Raw genomic sequence first — 20,587 nt, 5'->3', positions numbered from 1 at the left:
CATGTCAGGTACTATGCCCTGTGTTCCCTGTTGAGAAGGGCTGATTCAGGGAGTCAGGACAAACATACTAAGGGACATGTTTTCAGTTGGTTCAAAGAGGCTTTGTTACTCTGGCTCTAGGCATTTTGGAGAAGGGGGGCAGAGTTTCACGCTGCCCCAGCAAACTAGATATTTTACCAGAAGAGAAGAACCAGGGTAAGGGAACTTGCTTTCTTAATGCCAAAACAACAGAGGACTCTTTCAGTCATTGGTGCATGAATGTGCAAACCCACATTCAGGGAGGAGGAAGTCAATTTAAATTAGTATTTTCTGAAGCTTTTTGGTTAACTGTTAGCTTATTCCCTAACCCTGTTTTGACCTACTCAGGCTGGTGTCTTCCAAATAATTTTTCTGTAAGGGAACTATAAACCTCCCACTCAGCTATGGCTCAGTCTTTGTCCTGAGTTTTTATTTAGCTCTACAGACATAGCCAGAGTGAGCCAGGCTTTGATGCTACTTGCTCAGCTCTTCTGCCAGTAACAAGCGTGGGGAGCTCATAGAGACTTGTGGAGAGGGCGGAGAAGGAAGGGAGGCAGTTGTAGAGATAAAAGCACCAAGAACAGCGCTTTGCATTGCACTTAGAGAGTGCCTGGCTGGTGGATACTACAATGCTGCTAGTGGATTGGAACAGGTCACAGACTGATTTTGACAGCCACAGTAAGAAATGTCAGAAAAGCGTGTTTAAGTCCAGTGTGGGGAAGGGAGAGGCCAGGAGGCCTGGGGCTGTTCACAGAAGTCAGCCAGGAGAATAAAGGCCAATTCTTGGGGGACACAAGCTCTCTAGATTTGCAGTGGGGGTGGGGAGGTGGGGAAAAAAGAAAGAAAAAAGATAAAGCCTAAGATTTTCCAACTACATTAAATCTGACAGGAAACTATGGTTTGACATGGAGTATAACTGGGTGAGAAAAGGTTGAGATCGCAGGTCCCTGTTGGACAGAGCATAGGGGACAAAAACTTGCTTGAAAAGCACTCTGCAGAGCAAACTGCTGTGCTTAGCATGTTGGTGATCCTGTTAGGCATTTCCGCAGGGTCTCTGTTACAGCTCTGCTTGCTTGTGAAGCTTCCTGGTAGCCCAGACAGGTGGAAGAATCCATCCTAGGCAGTCAGCTTCTCCCAGACTGGCCACAGAAACGTCTGTGTCCGTCCGTGTGCTCCAGAAGCCATGAACGTTTCTGAAAGATTTTGTGTAGTCCTGACATGCTGTGAGGAAATCAGGAGTTAGTATGGATCTATAAACATGCTCAGTGGGATCAACTACTCCCAGCATGTGAATGATAGGATCAATGTGTATACATTTTGAGTAGCCTTTGCCCCACCTGCTTGGTGCATAGGGGAGATCATTTTTAGCCGTGCAAGTAGTCTGCCAGGTAGATTTTTCTACCTTTGCTACTGTTATGAGGGCTGAGAAAGACCAGGGGAGAGACATCTGGTGGAAGAGTATGGATGGAGAGCAAGCTTGCTTCTAAAAAAGAGAAAATGTTTGGACCAAGCTTGTAAAGGCAAAAGCTGGGTTAATTAAAATATTTCATCCTGTCATTCTGATGTTCACAGAAGCAAACCAAAATACTTAATAGTGCCTTTCAGGGTCAGACCATGCTTTGCTTCACTTCACTTTTAGCTGCCTCTCCCAGTCTTTGTTAAGTGCAAGCCTCGAGCTCACAGGGACATTAAGCAGAACTCAGATGAGACCATATTATACATGTCTGGGTCCCAGGATCACCGCGTGGTTTCTGCTGAGGACTGACTCTGATACTTGAGCTGGATCATCCATTTCTGGGAATATCAGTGGGAACCCATCCTCTGCAGTAATGCTGGTAAGGTATCACCAAATAAGGTGCATCACAAAATGTAAAACATTAGCTGAATTTCTTATTATCAGAAAACATTTCAGGCTGAAGTACCAGTGCACTGAAAGGTGCAGCATGGAAGAGGAATGTCTTGAAACAAACCCTTACAACATTCACAAGTGACCAGTAGGGAGCTTGTCATATGGATTTGTGTTAGGTTTCTGCTGAATACAGAATTTGTGCATTGATTTCTTCAAAGTCCTTAGAAAATCTCTAATTGAAAAAATCTTGAATTGAATCTCCCTCAAAAGCCAGACATCAAAATTACAGAAGTTGAAGAATGTATTTGTTGTGACTCAAGGCTGAAATCAGTATCACAGTCTCAATGACATGAGAAAAGAGCAAAAAAGAAGCAAAAAAGAGAAGACTGACTTAAAAAGAAGATCCATCATATTTTTGGAGAAGGCAAATATTAAAATGAGTCCTAAACCATTGCATGTTACAGACATAGTGACACATTGGATATCCCAGTTTGCTTCTCTGTCTTTCTCCTCAGGTTCTCCAAACTGTTCTGCCTTCATCCTGCCACCACGGCACTGCTCCTCCTTTGGCCAGACAGTGCAAGCAGCAGGTGACCCCCAGTATATTCGCTCACATTTAATATGACCTCCAGGCCACTCTTATTTTGATATTGTTGGTAAGTTTAGTCTAGCTGAATGCCTTCAAATAAGTGATAGCACTGGAGAGTAGGACACAGCCACATTGGTGAGCTGAGAAGCTGGTGTTTCACCATTCCAAGAACTAGCCTTGAAGTAAAATAATTGGAAATGTATGTGTCACTCAAGGTTTAGTTCTCCAGGTTAAGGTAGAGGTTACCTTTTCTTGGAACAATTTGAGGGAGTACATAGGAAAAAAAGATGACCTCCAATTGTCACGGTTTAATGAAGAGGTTAAAATCCCAAGGATAGATACCACCTCCAAAGGAGATGCTTCTTTGTTTCCTCTCTCTATTCATCCTCAGGGCTCTTGTCTCATTCATGGAGGTTGACAGTAACTAGATTAGTACTGACCATACTCTGTCTGCCCTGAAATTCAAAATCTGTTTCTCCTTATGTCTGAAAGACATAATTTTTTTGATGCTTCCAAGCTTGTAAGCCAAGCAAAGGAAGGTAGTCCCTCTCCTGGGCTGGTAGCTCTCCCTAACTCATCAGTTAGCACCCAGAGTCACGATCCTATGGCTCATCTGTTCTCTGAGCCTCTGCTGGTTCATCCAGCCTCCTTGTTCATCCACTTCTTTGTCCTCTCCTGCTTCAAAATCCTGTACTCCTGTGACTCCTTCTCAACCACCACCAACGATAGGCCGGTACTTAAAGAGGGTACACCAGAACAGATTTTCTTTTATTTATTTTTAAAAAAGAAACTGAGAAATTTCAGAAACTTTGTTCCATTTGGTCCACAGCTCCTTCTGAAATGGCATGATATTATTTCCTATTTTTGTCCTGCTTATTTTTTCTTTATTCACTCCTTGTTATAAGTTAAAATGGAAACTCATTTCTTCTTCAGAAAGAAATGGAGAAACAAAGCAACAGAGGGATGAATTATAGCTCCATTTCTTTAAGACTCCATGTGCTCCAAAGAAAAAAGAGCCAGGCTTTCCCCAACTCTGCATCACTGGGACGAGTAACTGCCAGAGGCACTACAGGCTCCTCCAAGGCTTTGCAATACCACTAGAAACAAGAAATCAAATGTGAGAGCTTCCTCAAGGCAGACCGAGTCCTCTAGAGTTACTGTAGCTCTTCTCTTCTTCGTAAAGCATTTCCTTCCTTCTTCTTTATCTCAGTTGGCTGGTTGGAAGGTCTCCAAAACTCAGGTTGTGGGGCTAGTGAGCTGGAGGGGAAGGTCCTGCTGTCCTGTCTGTAAGATGAGTTATTTCCTCTGATGGAAGCTCACAGCTCACAAAATCCTTCAGCATGGTGCAATTTACTCAGTATTAGTGTAATACTTGGTATTCACTAAGTATTAGTGACTCTCAGGGACCTTCAGCAGTGTAAAGGATTCAATTTTGCCACCTCTCATGAGTTTGTCACAGCATTTGCGAGTTTGTTTTTTGAGGAAAAGTGACAAACTGTGTTTTTGTTACCCTTTGGCCTTAAGAAAATGCAAGCCTTGAAGCCTTCCAGATGCATGTATAAACTCAGTTGGAGTCAGTCAGAAATGTTAAGGCTGATTGGAAAACTGAGGTCCTAAGCCTGGGAGCAGTCCCCAGAGCTGGGAGGAGGGTCTGGGCTGATGGCCCAGAGCAGAAGACTGGGTATCCCAGGGTGAGGAGATGGGAAGAGGGATGGGGAGCCCACAGAAATGAAGTGACTGTGGTTGCTGGAAGAGGAGAGTTTGGTGAGGAGAGAGCAGGTCTGAGTTAAAAAGATGTTGATAGCTTCAGTTTGGGGGCTGATGTATGGAAGGACACGGAGAATTACAGGCCCAAACTCTGAGTGCTACTGTTCTCCAGCTGTCAACACAGAGCTGTGACACGCAAAGACAGAGTGCATGCCTTACCAGGTCTGGTGGCTGGTCCCTGCAGATGGGGACATGGTAGCATCACTGCTGCAGGGCCTCTGCCAGCCCCAGGCAAAGCAACTAACAATTCCAACCCTGTGCTTACAGGATGTTACCTAAAAGAGGTACCTAAAAGAGCCTTGGATTTCTCTTTTATTTGTGTGGCTATGAAGAGTTTAAGCAGAACTACTGTCAAACAAAAAATAAAACCACCAAACCAAAAAAAAAACCACCAAATTCAGAGTGCTGCTTGCAGACTTAATGATGTCAAAGATAAGCCATGTAAGAAGTAGGTGCAAATCAGTCTTTGATGACATGTATACTCAATGTTGCCATTGTCATATGGAAAGGTCACCTCTGAACATGTAAGGACTTTCTCATAAGGCACACACAATAGAGGAGAGGTGTTAAATTCAAATTACATAGGCAAATTTACAGTTTTCCCAGCTCTGGAGTGCTTTTTTTGGCAACAATTGTTGTGTTATTTTAGCTCCATGTGTTCCATATAAGCCAACGTTGAAGTTAATGAGAGGCACTATACACTGAGGTGCATAATGACATCTTTTTTACTGCAGGAGTTTGGAGCATTAATGCTCTTTAAACAGTTTATAGATTTTGCTTAAGCTAGTGCTGTTTATTATTCAGTCTTGCATATGTTTGATTTTAAGCTCTACAAAGTCTATATAGTCGGTGTGTGTATGTATGTATATGTGCATGGATATAATGAAATATTGTTCCATCAGCTTCCTCAAGTGACCTACAAATGGAGCCCTGTTACTGTTTTGTATATGGTATGTGTGAATGGCATACATGTTCCTATGCTAAAACATGCATATGCAGAGAGAAGGCATAGAAGTTTTTCTTAAAAAAAGGTTGCTTTTGCATTCTGCTGTTTGTGTGGCTGTATACCAGGAATACACGAATATGCTAGCTTTTTTTTTTTTTTTTTTTTTTTGTAGCTAGGTAACTCATCTATTTCCACAGCCTTTTGACTTCTAGGAACCCTAATTGGCGTGCCATTAGGAGCAGTGCTAGTTTCACTTCGAACAAATATAGCAGACTTTTCCAGTATGCATCATTAATGACTGCATAGCACACAAAATCGTTCTCCATGAAGAAAGACAGATGGCTTCTTTATGTTTTTAATATTGCACACAGTTAAATCTTGCACTTGCTTTTATTCAATAAAATCTTTTGTCTTCTCTGCACTAAGATGTATTCTAGCCTTTATGGCCTTACAACTTATTAGATAAATAATTACTGAATTTCCATCTATCACTGAAGGCACAGATATGCTATGGATACAGATGGGACTGGAGCATGTTTATGAAACTGATAGATCATGTTTAGTCAGTGGTTTCCTGGAGTGACCTTCAGAGATATAAACAGCTACTATCAGGTGTCTGAGCCTGAAGCCCAGCCTCCTATGAAGAAAACAGAGGTAGGTAGGGCATGTCCAGAGGGCAAATAAAAGGAGGAAAGTCATTAAGGTGCTCTAAATTGTTCTTTGAGGGGAAGCCTACCTCTGCAGATTAGGTACAGTGCCTAGGGAAACTGCTGCAACAGTGTGGGCACCTAAATAGAGTCCCCATAAATACAGGTTAAACCCTCCTCTCCTGCAAGGAGAGGAGGAAGCATCAGAGGGCAGACTATCTTGGCAAGGGCTTTGGTTACAAAATGTCTTTAGCCCCAAGGGGATCCTGAGTATCTTGTGCCTCTCCTTCAGCTGTGGTAGCTCAGGATCGCCAAAACACACACTCAGCCCCCTCAGCTGGGGCTGAGCATGACTGACCGCAATTTTAATGTAACATATAATAGGCCAAAAAAAATAAAAAAAGTAAAAAACTGAGGCAAAGACCCCCTCTGTAAATTGGAGTGCTAAAATAAATGTGTGCCATGTGTTGCTGCTGCTTTCCCAAGTGTGGTGGTTTCACCTTGGTGGACAGTTAAACTCCACCACAACTGCTCTTTCACTCCCCCTCCTCACAGGGAGAGGGGGGAAAGAAAGTATGATGGGAAAGGAAAAGGCTCACAGGTTGGGATAAGGATAATTTAAATAAGGGGAAAGGTAAGAGGGGAAAACAAACAAACAAACAAACAAACAAAAAAACACCCAAAGGCAATGTGGAAGCAAAGAGAGAGAGAAAACAATTATTCTCTTCTTCCCATCAAAGAGTGATGTTTAGCAACATCCCAAGAGGCAGGGTCTCAATGCACGTAGCAATTGTTTGGGAGGACAGATGTCTTCATAACAAGAGCCCCCCCTTCTCTTTCCCCTTTCCCACCTTTTATTCCTGAGTGTGACACCACATCATGGTATGGAATATCCCTTTGGTTGGTTTGGGTCAGCTGCCCTGGTGATGTCCCCTCCGCACCTCTTGCCCACCCACCCCCAGCCTGCTGGCTCTGTGGGGGTTGGACGCGGTGCCAGCACTGCTCAGCAACAGACACAACGCTGGTGTGGTACCAGTGCTGTTCTAGCTACAAGTGCAGAGCACAGCACTGTATGGGCTGCTGCAGGGAGAGGGAACTCCATCTCAGCCAGACCCAGTACACCAGGGCACTGGAGAGCTTCCAGCCACACTCTGAGAGCAGGCCTCAACAGCCAAAGTGTCCTCGTGTTTGCTTCAGGTAGCCGGGCTCCTCTGAGGTGATGAAGGCAAGGAAGTGACTCCTTCACCCCATCTCTCCTGGTGGTCCCTGACTCTTCCTCATGATGTTACACGGTCACGGGTGACCAGCTCCACAGGACACCTATCTACACTTCATACCTACACCTCATAGGACTTGATTCACTTCCTTTTGGGCCTGCCACCCACTGCTGGTACCACACAGGTCAATGTCTGCTCCCCCACAGTAATGTTTTTAAAAAGCTGTCAGTCTGTGGTGCGAGACAGCATGTGTGGACTGAAATGGGGAGGAGCACGCTGTGTTTTTCAAATCTTGGGTGACCTTTTGCAGTCTGGTAGCCATTCTCTAGACTGTTGAGGGAAGGACAAAACAATAAATAAATAATTCACCTTCCTTCCCATCAACAAAAGCAATAGCATGAAAGTAAAGGATGGAGCTCATTAGCACCCTAGGTGAGCAGGGAGAAATTGAAGTAAATCCCTTAGAAAACCCTGGTCCGCAGAGAGCTGAAGAGCCTTGTTAGGGAAGCCTTGTGCAGCCCCTCACTTGGGCACTGGTTTTACTGTGGAACAAAGTCAATTAGAGGGACAAATGACTTCAAGCCCAAACATTTTTCATTGCTACTTGCATCAAGAATGGTCCAACTTTGGCCCTAAATAGTGTTTGGGTTTCCTTGGATGTCAACAAGAACAAGGACATCAAAGTCTCGATCTGACTGCTCTAGAGCCAAAAAAACTGTGATCCAAAACCAGAATCATTGCTTTCTTTTACAACAATATAACAACAGCTTATGATATTTGGATGATTTTTAAAATATTGGAAAAGGGCACAATGAATTCACATTGCTATTTTTGCAGTGAATTCAGATTTTTTTTTTTTTTGGTCATTTTTCAAATCCAGATGAAGAGGAAGATCAGGCCATCTGTACTTTCAGGATAACCTGGACAACAGCTGTTTGTCTTACATCAGTGATGAACATTTTGTTCTCCTCTGCGGTTTGTCGTCTGTTTTTTGTTTGTCTCTTTTATTTTTTACTCCTATATTCTTGCCCCACTAGGTCAAATTTTTCTCTGAGTTATGGGGGTATAAATCAATAGTGAGTCCAGTGAAGTCAGTGGTGTTTTGCTGGCATGGAGATGGCATTTTCTCAGTGGAGAAGGTCTTTGAGCATTACTTCCTGATGCTGTCACACAGTCTTCTGTAACTGTGCAGAGATGCGGAAGCTAGTGATTTTCTGAACCAGCAATTTTAATATTTACTTACAAAATACAGCCATATGGTCATTTTTCTCTTGGTCCTAAGGGTCCATATAGCTTTGCATGCTTCCTCTCCAAGGTCACCACAGATGAAGATCACCTCAGGGACAGAAAACAACAATAGCAACAGCAACACTCACTTCAGCTGGGTGGGAGCAGATTTGCTCCGTTCCCACAGTATTGTGGGGAACTTCCATTCATTGGGAGGTTTTTCATGTTCAAGTTATGTAAGAAGAAGAGCATATGTGTGAGAGGGAAAGAGATAGAGGGAAAATTCTGTACAAAGCCCTAGTAAAATATGCATTCGCTAGAAAGGGTAAAAAATGCCATTTTGTGTCAATTGGTATAAACTGTCTTCTCCATCCGAATTTGTATTTTTGTTTTTGTTTTCTTTTTCCCATTGAAATACAACTAGGCATTCAAGACTCCAAGCTTTATCTGAACGTGGAGTTGTGACCACCATTTTAAGCAGCATCTATCTGTACAAATTAAAATGCTTTTCATTATCCATTCAGTGACTCAACTACTGGTTCTGTTTCTTTGGCACAAGTTGTACTTGGGTTGGAAATTTATTCCAAAATCATCTTCCAGGTCAGTACAACCAGGCAGAGACATAGGCATGATGCCTGCCAGTGACCATGAGGTCTACCTGTATTCACCTTCCTCTTTATGGCACATCCCCTCTTTCTCTCTTTTCTTATCTAGATTTGATTTTTCTCTGATTACAGTTTGGGGTACCTCTGGATGCCAACAGGTTAAGGCAGGAGGTTTGTGACCCTACTGCTTAAATCTGAACAGTTTGGACTGTCCATCAAACTGAAAATGAAAGTGTCTAAAGATCTTAAAATTCAGAGGGGAAGATTAATGGTAGGTGGCTTTTTGGCTCACGCTTCTCAAGTGCTGCTGTGTGCACCTATGAACTTTATTTGCCTTTCGTTCACAAACAAAAGCCTACTACTGTGCTGTTCCTTATATCTGCTTATAAAAATATCTCTGAGTGATGCCTGATGGCTATTCTCAGATACATAACTGAGGAAAGGGAAACCTCTGAGGGGAAAAAAAAGAAAAGCATTTAACCATGTTTAACCTTTTGAATTAGATGCACACCAGTCTTTGACCTAAGGATGGTCACAGATAGATTCTGAACAAGATAAATATTCAAGAAGGCTCTTGAAAGTGTTGTTTTTCTGTACTCCAGCTTTCTTGAATTTCCCTCCTAGCTCAGACCAGTTTGTGTCACATTTCATGCAAGCAGTAATCTCCAAGAGGAAAAAGCACTTAACCATGCTGTCAGGCTCTTACTTTAGGCTCTCAAAAATCTTCTGCTTCATCTGAACACTAGTGTATATGCATGAGACTTATAGATATTGTCTGACTAAACAAATCAAACCACCAGCTATCTCATGGGAATTCCAGAGGTAGCTTTACTCCCCGACTCTTCAAAATGTCAGCACATCTTTTAATATGATTGAAAACCTTCTAGAAATGCCAACCAAGGTGTTGTAGCTTGCAAGCAAATGAATTTAGGTAAACAAGTATAATACCTATCCCCTAATTAGACAGAATTTAGTAACACAAAGTTAGAAAGATCCATATATACATTTATGAAACAACATGTATAGACATATATTATGTATATAGTATATATTTATGTAAGCAGTACAGCATTATTATACGAGAGCATATATGTTTTCCTATTGCTATGTAAGTGCAATTTATAGGGACCCTAAGAAATCTGGGAACTCTAAAGCAAAGATGGATGTGTGACCATGAATATATTAAAGCTGTCCAGAATAACACTTGGGAAAACAGCAGTAAATTACAATGCCTTAAAATATTGTTAATCTGCATCTGAAGTAAAACATGACTTGGTGGATGTTCCACAAGAAAGCAGATTATCTGGGAAAATGATCCACAGAAGAACAGGCTCTCTGAAAAAAAATACATTGATGGATGGTCCAGAGTATGAATGTGTTATCAAATTAAAGAAAACAGGAACCTTCTGTGGGAAAACCAATTAACCTTGTGTGTGGACCACATAAGTTAATCACATGAAGAACCATCAAAGATGACCATAACTAATAGCTTAGTTTGTGTGTATAAGACTCTGTAATACACCTCTGAGCTATGCAGACCCTGCATTTCTAGTCGGGTATGCAGAATTATGTATGCTAGCACTAGTGTAGTAATATTAAAGGGATATACATTTCTACTGCTGGTGTTTGGTCTGGTACCCTACCCTTGAGATCTGTCTGAGATCTGTCTGTAATTTGGATGCAATAAAGGGATTTCTTCTGCATTACTTTTGCAGTTCTTGCAGACCTTATGGAACCACACACAGCCCTACAGAAATATGAAGGATTGGTCTGGGCCTATTTTTCTTCCTTTCCTTTTCTCACTTTCTTTGCTTCCACACACAGTTTTTTGGCCATCACTGAGGCACAGTCCATGGTTCCTGAAGAAGTCTCAAACAGCCCAACAAACAGTGTGAGAACAAGCTCTTGATGCAGTACTCTTGTACTCGACATCTCTGCACTGGCAAGCATATACAATTCCCCTTGGGCGTCACTAATTATAATGTATGGTTCATTAAAAATGACAACAGAGTTCACTGAGCCCGCATTCTTGTGATTAATTGCAATGCTTTCCTAATCAGTTGTTGTTATTTATACCTCTGCCTTTATGCGACTGATTATACTGTACACTTGCACCATTCAGAGAGTAACAGGAGGGACACGAAGGGCATGTTTACATGATGCAATGGTGCAGACATGCCTGAACTAGCAGTGACCCAGGCTGCGTGCTGCCACAGCACAGAGCTACGCCGTACTAGAGACGCTACTCCGGGTCTCAGAGCCACAAGGAAGTGACACCAAGCTCGTAAGCCCTGCCTCGCAGAAGGATTTGTTAGACTCTATGAATAGCTGCGGAGACATGGTTCTTCAGCTTTCAGTTCCAGAGCTGTCTCCCGTTGGTAAGCAATCGCAGGCAGCTCAAGGCAGGGATTTCTCAGGAGCTCCATTTGAGTATTCCCGCTTGAATCTCTCTGTGTATATATATATATATATATATCAGATTTCAGGACCCAGGAGCTAAATCCTGATTTTAAGCCTCCTAAAAATATCTTTACTATTTCCTAAATCCACTGACTAAGCACTGTCGTGTATTGAAGAACCCACTGAACAAAACCTAAAAAAAAACCCTCCGAATATCAGCTCCCATCCAACGGGAGGAACAAAACTGTTGAGGGTGCAAACCTTCGTGCTAAATTGCCGATAACAAGGGTGTTGTTTGATCCCCCTTCAGTTCATGTTTGTGTGCAAATGGTTTGAGGTTTTTCTTTTACGATCTCAGCTGAAGTGCTAAGCAATTTGGGGGGGCTGCTATTGGATAACCCAACCTAAGACAGATACCGCTAACCTGATTTTTGGAGAAACTGCAGAATGGCTATCTCTGGGAATAAGTTATTCCCTCGTGGGAACACTGGATGTGCATATAAAATTTGTGGCAGTGATGCAGCAGCTTGTTTCAAGTCTCTTTGAGAAGAAGCTGCAAACTGCCTATGTTGTTACAGATCTTTCCTACGTATTTCCTACGTATTTCCTCTTCAGTTTTCTGCTTGTTACACATCTGCTCTGCGACTCTCCTTTTCCTCGGTTTCAGGCTTTTAGTTGCAATCTAATGCTATTTGCACAGCATTATCGCCTGGAGGCCCAAGTCAACTTTGGCAAGTCTCCTACTGGCATGTTATGTTAATAACTGATTGGTTTTGTTCTCGGCAAGAGCAATTTGTTCCAACAACTGGGATTCATCCCACTTGTTTAGCGAGTACACAGCTACACTCTAGCACAAACATTAAAGGCCAAGATCTTTAAAAATAGAAAGGGAGGGACCACCAGCATTACAGCATCCGATCCAACAGCTGCAGGCAACCACAGGGTAGCTGCCTAGCCCAAACTGCACACCCACACCTGACCACACAGTCACTGAGCCAGTCCCAGCTCGCGGGGGAAAATTTAATTTTTCAGACTTCTAACCATTTTTCTGATGTTTCTGAGCATTCAAGTGCCCCCACCAGCTTCAAATATTTAGAATTTTTAACTAAATCATTGTTAAAAGTTTGGCCCACAGTGGTATGTTGATGCTGTAGGAAAAATCACACAGATATGTGCTTGCAACTTACTGCATGAGTTCATATACAGCAATGGGATTGAAGGTTGCATAGAGCACGCTTATCTATGGTGTATTTGTTCTTCAATATGTGCCAAGTACGTCCCCAGTATTACAAGCATTTGTATTTGTCAGTATGAGGATGTATCTCCAGAGTTTAAGCTAGGCATTTTAACTGCCTGATTTCCAAACCAGGAAGTTTCCAAAAAAAATACTCCCAGACAAACAAAAATCCTACTCATGAGCCACGAAAAATAGTATGTGAGAATTTGTCATCACATGCAATTTGCATTTTTAAAATGTGTCTGTGAAATTTTACAGTCATTTGCATTTCAAGTCAGCAATTAGATTAAAAAAGCCAACAACTGCAGCTGTGACAAGTACTCCGCTACGTGAAAACCCATAAACAGTCCTCTTGTCCCCTAGTAGCATCTCCGATGCGAATGAATTTCAGCGTAGCGCTCAACTTTTGCCTCTTCAAGGTTGCTTTCATCCTTGATGCAGTATAACTGGAAACCCTAAAAGACTGGAATCCGAACAAGATGCATATTTAATTTTACAATCTGCGCTTGGTCCTGTACAGTGTCTTTTGGGGTGCCATTAGGGTCTGCTGTAGAGCAGCATCAGAGCCACAGCGAGGGTTTTCCCAGCACATGGGGTAGGACGGCATCCTGCTGCTCCCTTGATGCCCATGCTCTGCCACACGCCCAGCATCCTCTGTGGAGGCAGATAAAGGGGAGATGAAGGTCCCTGGGGACACACATCCATTGCCTCCCCTGGAGCAAGCAGCAGTGCCCCAGCAGCTGGTCTTGGGGCTTTAGTGGCACCTGATTATTGGAAGGGATGTTTTGGAAATCAGGTCTCTCTGCAGCATTGAAAGAATAAATAAAAAAATAAAAAAAATAACAGAAAAGGGCATTTTAGTCATTTTAGAAAATGTCAGCTAGTATTCAGCAGTGGGTTTTAAAACACATCCCTGCATCAGCAGGAAATCTCCCTGGCTTTCAGAAACACTCCTGCTGGCATGACCCGCCTGGGGCAGCACGAGATGCCAGCAGTTTGCTGTAAATGTAAGGCACTTCTTGGTGTTTGGCTGCTCTTCCCTTGGTGGCTGTCAAGAACAACAGTTGTGAGCAGTTTTTATGCTTAGGTGAACTGGAGAGAATAGGTGTTTCGGTCCACAGCCTCCTGGACACCACTTACACATGCACCATGCTTTACACATGGGCAGAGGTCTCAGCTTCAATCTCCAAGATAATTTGGTGTTTGGAGTCTCCCTGGCAGACAAGGTCCCACCAGCATTAGTGCTCATACCATAAGAGCTGAGCTCCAGGACATTGTGGAAGAAATGTGGCCCCTAGGACAACACCCATGACCTGTGGATGTCTGGATTTCTCTGCACTTCAAATCCTATACTTGTCTTACCTGTCAGTGGCGTTTGATGGAAGATACAGAAGTCCTGGTTCTCTGTTATTCATCAGTGAGATGAAATACAAGCTTTCACTTCACCTTTGATTCAGAGATTTTCCTTCTCTGCAATGTGTGTTGATATGAATTCCTTTCCTAACACCAGAAGGCAGTGGGTTTTAAAACACATCCCTGCATCAGCAGGAAATCTCCCCTGGCTTTCAGAAAGTGGATAGCACAGGGAGGGCAGAGTTAGAGACACAAAAGAAGAACAAAACCAGGTGGTGAGCTAAGGACAGAGATATCAGACTGGGCAGGGGAAGAGACTGGCAGTGATTATTAGGAGAATGTGTCCAAGCAACACTGGAAACAGCCAGAAGAAATCAAGACGGGGCAGTGTGAAGTATTTTGGTCCTTTATGGTACATCTGCAACAGATGAAAGACAAAGACGGTGGTCAGGGGAACGAAGAGCACAATGCGACTAAAAATAGCAGAACATCTTTTAGCTCAGGAAAATGAAGGTTGAGAAAGATGCGATTTCTCTCTAGAAATATATGAAAAGAGTAAATGCCAGATGGAGAAGTGCTATTTGAGCTAAAGGGCAATTCCGGCACAAGAACAAAGTTGGGGGGGGGCGTGCGCGGGGAAATCGGCCATAAATACATTCATCCTGGAGACCCTTGTAACCCCCTGAGCAGAGAGAGCCCGCCACCTCCTGTCGACTGCAGCCACCAGGGCAACCTTGGTGACTTAAGGGTGGATTTGGCCAGTACTGAGTGATGTCTACCTGGCTTTGGCAGCAGCATGACTTTCTGCTCCTAAGGGTCAGGTCTTGTTCTCCACAAAGCCAATGGAAATGGAAATGTGAGCATGATTCGGTGGCAGCCTTTTTGTTAGCTAGCGGTTATGAATAGGGTTGAGCACACTGAAAATTTCTGTGGCAGTTTCTACCCTTATCCAACCAGTGCCCTGAAGCTCTTACCTTTGTGTTTTACAACCACTTTACGATGGAGAAAGTTGTATATCCATGAAGACAGTGCTTCAGCCTTTATCAACAGTTTTTCTTATTACACCGAAGATACTAAACAAGCTTTATGGGATCATTTGACGTCAGCTAGTGCCCAATTCCAAACAGGCCATGTAAATTTTGAACAGAAATTCTTCCAAAAATGATACACTGCTAGCAGCATGGCGGTATATCCCCTCATCCACCAGCGTTCGAGCTTCTCATCCGTTTCAGTTGTGATTTCTCAATCCTCATGTAAGGCTGCAGTAACTCACCCTCAGACTGTCGGACTGAGCTAGTGGGCAGGAAGCAGCCCCAAAATCAGGCTTTGTTTTTACTTTTGTATGTCTGAGAGCAGTTTCTGGCCAAAAAAAATCTTTGCTTCCTAAACCAGAGCTGTCCCATGGCCTAAGCTACAGTTACCTGGTCAACTCTTAGATACACCTTCCTTGTCAATGAAGCCTGTAAATCTTTACATAATTACTAAATAACAGTAATATTATTAATATTACAATATCAACATTTGTATTAATGGTAAATAATAAAAATACCCATTACAGTAGAAAGTCCTGTAGCTTGCTTCATGGAATGGCTGTGATTTCATTTACAAACCCTCTCCACAGCCAGCATGGTTCCCAGCCAGAAGCATGGCTATATTTTCCCTAAAAGCAGATGTGTCAATTCTTTGACCCTGACTGATCCACCTTCATTTAGGGAGACAGTTAGTTTGGTTTTTGGATTTTTTTTCCCTGTCTGTGTTTTGTGTTTTTGTTGTTTGTGGTGGGTTTTGTTTGTTAGTTTGTTTGGCTTTGCATTTTGCTGCTAAGGGGTAGGCCTACCTTTGGGAACATCTGTAGACAAACAACAGTACAGCCTGGATATTTGCCACCTTATCACTATCAATGTACTTGATTAAACTAAAATTGCACAAATTTCTATCCCTGCTGTCTATCAGTTTCAGGTTTCAGTCCCTTACTGTGTTTTGATCTTTCCTGTAGATGCATTAAGTTCTGGCATTTTTTTATGTCTTGAATTTTATGTAATCAGTTAAGATGATGTATATTTTCCATCAGTCTAGCTAATATTAACTTCAGGTGGTATGCAAAGCCTGTCGAAATCTCTGAGAGCTTTTCTGTTGACTGTAATGGGCTTTGGATCAGGACTCTTAATAGCAGTCATTTGTTTGAATCTATTCTAGTTTAATGAGTGATTAGCAGATGTTTTTTCCACTCTCTACCCAGCAGTTGATAAACCAGAGTCCATGAGGAGCTGTGTACTAAATAATAGTATGATTTTACAACCCTCAAATTGCTTTAGAAAATAGATTTATAAATCACGCACATAAAAGTAAAGAATATTGACAAATTTTCCCCTATAAAAGAGAAGGCTTGCTGTGTTTTATGTGAGTCTCTCAACAATAAAGTGTTACCTACCATGGGACATTGGGAAAACCTAGCAGATCTTTATATATCTTTGTGTCTTGCATATCTCTCTTTTCTGTTCTCTTTTATTTGATATAATTTACATGTGTTCAGCACTCCAGCTCAGATTCTTGTATCTGTTATGATGAGATTCTTGTTTAAACAAAGTCTCTTCATGCAGGAAGAGAGCTGTGCCAAGAAAAAAGCCCTTGATTTCCCAATTACTTGTTATTATTCTTTAAGTCACCTTCCAACCCAAGCAGCGTTTCTAGTACTGCGAGATACCAACTATCAGGATTTGTTCTACTTGACCTTTCATGATATTTAGGCATCTGGCTTTCCAGCTCAAGTAATCAAGATGATAATTAAACCTACATCTTTGTGAATGTCAAAACTGTCATCTGCATTCAGAATGTTACAGGTCTTCAAGAAATGATGATCAAGAGAAATTTAACATCAGTGAGGTCATTAGGAAATAGCTCTAGCATTGGCTTCACCAAAAACTGCCATGTCAAAGCAAATGAGATACATGGAAATACGCTATATTAACTGCCCATATAGAATACCTAATCAGTGTCACTATAAACTAAGATTACTTTGTAAATGTAATTGCTGACAGTATTTCAGGTAACACCCAAACAGTAATAGCCTGTTATGGTTATCCTTTAGATCATTTCACTATTAATATACAGCACTATGTCCAGATGCATATGTATTTATTACACAGATTAATTGCTTTCCTGCCGCACATGGGCATTACGTTTTTAGTGAAACAAATAAGCAAGAAAACCTCAGTGCTTCACATTAAATAATGGAAAAGTAAGTGGTAATTTGAAAATGAATTAATGATGCAGTAACTTCCAACTTAGAATAAGGCAATGTCAGGTGTTAAGTTCACAGGAAAACATGCCTTGGAATTGTTCCTTTTTGCAAATGAGCTCGTGTCACAGTTTCCCAACCTCAGTAAGCAATCAGAAGTTATTTCACAACAGTCAACATGGTCCCGAGTTTCCAGCCAACGCTGTAAGCCTGTTCTTGGCTCTCACTGACACTGGAGGGGGGGCGACTGGGACAGTGTTGACCATGATACGAGATCACTCACATCACAGGATTTCTTCATGAGCGACCTGTCAACTGCAACTGAAACAGTTTAGTCCAAAACACTGTAAATCTAGGCAAGTGTAAGAATAATTTCTAGCTCTCCGTCCGTGCTTATGTCTCTCTTGTGCCCCTGCCAGCATCAACCACAGCCACTCCAGCTGCAGAGCTCTCTGCAGCAGTGCTGCCAAGCACCCAGCTCCTTCTGCTGTTGCTCACAGATTTCTCTGGAGGCAGGTTGTGCAGCTAGTCAAAGAATTAAAACTACCAATGTGGGCTTGGAACTCCAAGTGTGGGCTTCAAGTAGCCCATGGGTTGACAGTGTTTATTTTGTCGGTTATAAATAGGGTCTGTAATGACTGAGGACACCTCAGATAAATGTGCTGCATGAGATGGGATGATTTCATGTCCTCTTCAGTGGTGGGGGAATTAGGCAGACAGCTTTGAAAAGTAAAGCAGCACATCCAGTGTGTAACAGCATGGGAAATACAAAGCTCAGGAAAAAAACAGCTCCTGGAAGGCATTCACAGGTATCTGCTTGGGACTTAAGGCCTTTTCATGACAGGACGCTCCCCTCCATCCAAGATGCAGTCAGGTGTAGAGCTTTCGCTGGCTTTTACACCATAGGCTGGTGCCTGGATAACTTGCCCGAAGGATGCTCTGGGTCATGTCCCAGGGATTTCCACCCAAACTGCCCAGCTGCTCAGCCAAGAAGAGCTCTGAAAGCATGAGGAGCACAAGAGCCTCACTCCAGTCTAGCTTTCAGGCTGCCTGCAGTGGAGATTCCCCCATGCTGATAGTCCCTGTTCCTGCAGTTGTTCATGCACTTGACATCAAATAACCCCAGAAGAAAAAAGCCAGGAAGACCTCACTGCTAGTAATTTTTTAATACAGTTGCATGTACTTACATTACTGCTGTTTTGGACTGCATACTTTTAAGAGTTGCCCTAGGCAGGAAGAATTCTGTACCAAATTAGTTCTGTCCCCGTGGATGAAATGTATGGCCTGCAGCAAAATTCAAGCCCAGGTGTATGGAGGGAGGTTCTTAGTTGTCTGTCAGCCTGCAAATTCCCCCTTTTTCTAGTATTTTTCAAAGGATGGGAAAATGGAGTCTCTAGTGGCAGTGCTGGCATTTTAGACGGAGGAAGTGTGAAGCAGCAGTCACTTGTTAGACTAATACAGCGTCTGATCTGTGAAACTGTTTCTAACACAGAGAACGTGTAATGCTGGTTTGTCTGCTGGCACAGCTGAGTAAGTCGCCGTGTCTGCAGGTTGGAGCTCCTGGTAACTTGCAGATGTGTGGTTAACCTAGAGCAGTGGCAATGCAAGCTCTGACCCATGATATGGGTGAAGGACAGAAGAAATGCCCAGAGGTTTCATGCTGAACCGATATAAAGTCTTCAGCAAACCTCCCGTGCTCTGTCCCAGGTGTCTCAGGTACACACGTATAAAAAGCTTCAGCACCTGGAGAAGACAGTGCTAACTTGAAGGCTAAAGCATAAACTGAAATACATTTAAATACAGTATTAGAACAGATAACCTAAAGATTGCTGTGATGTATCATAGCCCTGAGTACCCATGCTGTTTGCCTCCGTGCCTCCTGCCAGCTAGGATAATAGCTATTTTATCTCCAGACTTTTGCAGCAAGAGCAATAACATCTGAAAGGAGCCAACTGCTGCTGGTAAACTGGGGGATAATTCACAGAATTTAGCTTGAGGCTCCCTCTGTAGTCAAAGGAGAAAGATTGTTGCCTCCAAAGAGATTCAGAGCAGGGACCTGAGTGGCTTTGAGGTGGTCTGTCTAGGTATCCCAGGCAAAACTTGGCCTGAGCAGTCACTTTCTGGAAAGTGACTGAAAAGAAACAAAACAAAACAAAACAAAACACTGATTTAAATTAGGCTGCTTTACTGGGGCAAAGGCATGCAGCACTAATACATCATAAAGGTAAGATACGCCATCCATATAAATTATCCTTTTGAAATACTGCGCTTGCTTAAGTACTACCTAAAGTTCAGTTAATGTACTCAAGAATTCAAACTGGTTGATTTTATGGACTGAAGTTTTCTTTTTGTACTATTACCTATTCCATCCCTGTGGCCTTAGTTTTTAAGTATAACAAGTGACACTGTGTAGGGTAAGCTGCCAAAGGATTTGATTTTCAGAAATCAGGCCCTCACAAGTAAGGAGAACCACAGAAAAGAACCACTCAGAACCTCAAATTATTTTATAAAAGCTCAGACCTTTTATTTGCAGGAAAGTTTGGAGGTACTTTTCAGAGATTCTGTCTTTGTTCAAAGAAAATTCAGCCTTGGGATTCCCTCCATGCTTAGTTTAATTTTCATCTGGTCTGCATTACTTCTTCCATTAGTGGATAGTGCTTGCTGTTCTGACAGCTGCAACTGTGAAACCAAAAATAGCCTTGATACTAAGGACCATGTTTATTTGGGGAAAGCAATCTAACATATCTAATAGGACTTGAAAACCTTTAATACAATTAGTAGTACCTTATTAATTAATATTAATATTAACTGATAATATCTATCCATACATCAGCTTCAAAATACAGAAGGAAATATATCTCTTACCCAGATACTCCCCATCAAAAAGATAAGCTTGGGACATCGGTAATTTTTTCTGCTCTACAGTATGTCAGTATGTGCTGCACTGGAGTAAATAGACAATAGATGTTACTTACAACCTGGGAAGAGGTGCTAGAACTGAACAGAAACTTGCTGAACAGAGAGAGTCTTTCTGTTGACTTCAAAGGCCTTGCAATCAAATCTGTGGTGCTGAATATTTTACCTGCTCCTAAAAGTTGTGACACGTACCATTAGCTACCATGAAATTTAAGCAAGTGTGTGACAGCTTTTTACAACACAAAGAATGGCAGTCAGGTTTAAGGACAGCGTGCTTTCCAAATCTACATTTGTCCTTAGAGGATTCTTAAAATGAACTTAACCCCCCTCTTCGAATCTGTCAGTATCAAAATAACTTACTAACAGCTAGCAATAGAAAGTGTAATGAACACAATTAGCATTCCTGATACAATTAGCATAGCTGGAAAAGAGTTTTTTGGTTAATTTTTGAAATATTTATGAAGGTTAATGAAACAAATTAACAGGACCTCCCTTTCCTGTTTTGATATCAAAGGCTCTCTTGTCTCCTCGGCAGGCAGAGGTTGCATGTAAAGCAGAGGACAACCTTTCTGCTCTTA

The sequence above is a fragment of the Cygnus olor genome, chromosome 1 (assembly GCF_009769625.2).
Source record: "Cygnus olor isolate bCygOlo1 chromosome 1, bCygOlo1.pri.v2, whole genome shotgun sequence".
Classification (NCBI taxonomy): domain Eukaryota; kingdom Metazoa; phylum Chordata; class Aves; order Anseriformes; family Anatidae; genus Cygnus; species Cygnus olor.
This window is presented reverse-complemented; position numbering follows the sequence as displayed.